Raw genomic sequence first — 2397 nt, 5'->3', positions numbered from 1 at the left:
TTATTTAAATAAAACATGGTTGCCATGTATTTATGCATTTGAAGATTGCACAGTTTGGTTCAAAATCCACATTCAGAGATTTTTTTCTTTGACACGGAAAATAAACTTGGAATGGTAATAAACTGAAAACTAGAATTGTAATAAATTTAAAACAAAAAAGAAATATTGTCAATCAAAAATCAAGAGAATTCAGTGCATTAAAATATATTCAAAATGCTATTCTGAGAATATGTAAGTAAAATTTTCTATTAAATTAGAAAAAATAAAATAAATACAAACTATAAACATTTTCCTTGTTGGTCTCACGTCTTTGGACCTGACTCGATGTGTCAGGAAAACTGCCAATTTTGACAGATGGCTTTGGCACTGGGATAATAGCAAAAATAATTTAAATGAGGATTACTATTTAATAGTCTACGGCACAAAAATGCTAAATTTTTACACATTCAATAAACTATTAAATCACATGCTACAAGCGAAGCACAAAATACAAAATAGCCTTCTTTTTAGGAGCCTTAGTAATTCTGCATGTAAAAGAAAATGTAAATATAGTAACTTTTTAGTTATACTTTTTTTAGTAACATTTTGGGCAGTGACAGTAGACCTGTATAAAATATAATATCTGCTATATCCAGTTCTCATGTTCATGATTTCTCCAGCACTCATTTTCCTTTCCCACCAGTCCATGCCTGACCTTTATGTGATCATTTTCTAAGAAAAAAAGGGGTCATTCGCAGAGAGCAGGTTGATTTTTTCCTCTTTTGTTTCTCTCTTGGCAACCCAGCATATACTATATAGTCTTGACCTGTGGCCACTTCACTTCCATCTCTTCATTCTAATACATTACTCACATATAAGCACACTGTACACACCCACACATTGTGGATTTGCTCTGAACATCGCTTACCGCCATCCTCCTCGGAGGTCTAAATTTGTCAGCTGGGTTAAGAGGGACAGAGGTGGCTGACATTGGCTGTGAGGAGATGTGTGGCTGACTCAGGCGGCTGGTGTCTTTGTATGTCAGGGTGCAATGGAAAAGCCAATGAAAAAGTTCTCAGAGGGTGCCATAAACTCTGCTTTATTGCCGGTTTGTGTTGCCTTTGCAGATTAAGTTCAAAGAGAGATGGCTTCTCTTCACCCTCCATCTTAAATCCCGTTTCTATTGAGTTTCTTCTATGGATATATTTCCGGGCCTCTGAGAAATAACCCTGCAGTCAGCAGCTGCAGGGCAGAGAGTGATTGTAAATGAGGGAGGATTACTCCCTCAGGGTGCTTTTAACCCCTAGGATTCTGGGTAGAAAGTATGTCCTGGCATAGAACCCAGTGGTTGCATTTACTTGGGCTTTATTTAGAAGAAAGTGATTCATCTTGCAGTATCCATGTGGTAAGGTGTTTTGCAACCATTTACTCATAATGCCTCTTTTGAGACACGAGCCAGACTTGTTTTTTCTGCCTATCCAAAACTGGAAGTAATAACACTGGGCAATAACACTACACTGTCATGAAACGAGAAAGTCTAATATTCTTTCCCTGCCACTTTTATAAGTAGACTATACCACTGGGGAGTAACCAACTAAAAATAGCGAGTAGGTCTAATAGCTAATTAGCTGCATTCAGCACCATGAGGCTGATTTCGCAGCATTCAAAACAGTGTATCTGAAAAGCAGCTCGTCTTACAAATCGCCACATTGCTGTTTAATCGCGTTGTATCGAACCCAAAGCTTTAGAACTGAGCGAGATGAGTTTAGTGAAAAAAATAATCCCACCTGGGCTGTGCTTGTGCTCCGTTTGCAGTCATATTTATCGCTAGGTAGTCCGATTAATTTGAATGAATCAGTTCATTTGAACCATTGCTTGTAAATGAACGATTAGCTAATTTAGCAAAATGAATGATATATTTCTGATGATTAATGTGCTATGGAAATAACCTATAGCTACTCTGTAGCCTATTCATCAACCCAATGCTTATCATCCATTAAATACATTAATGTCAGGCATACTTGCCTTTGAAAACAAAAAGAACTGACAAAAAGGGAGTTTGAATTATGGCCATGTCCCTTGGTAATCACTTTACCAATTTTCAAGCTAAAGCTGGATTGCTGATGTTGAGAAGATGATCAGCACTTCACCAAATGCTTCAGCCTCAGTAGAACACCACAAATGACAAGTATTACAAGCAAGTGAAAAAAATGTGTATTACATAGAAAGCTTGCATAGAGACAAATAAGAACTCAGAAACTATCATTAATACTGCTAATACACCAGTTGCACAAATGTCCCATATAATTCTGCATCTCTTCCATAAATAAATAATTTTCATTATAAACAAAAATATCTTATTGTCAACCATCAATTCCAAAGGAATAATTTAGTCCACCATATAGTTTTTCTCTGCAT

Source organism: Carassius gibelio, chromosome B18 (genome assembly GCF_023724105.1).
Source record: "Carassius gibelio isolate Cgi1373 ecotype wild population from Czech Republic chromosome B18, carGib1.2-hapl.c, whole genome shotgun sequence".
Lineage (NCBI taxonomy): Eukaryota > Metazoa > Chordata > Actinopteri > Cypriniformes > Cyprinidae > Carassius > Carassius gibelio.
Note: the sequence above shows the minus strand (reverse complement) of the source record.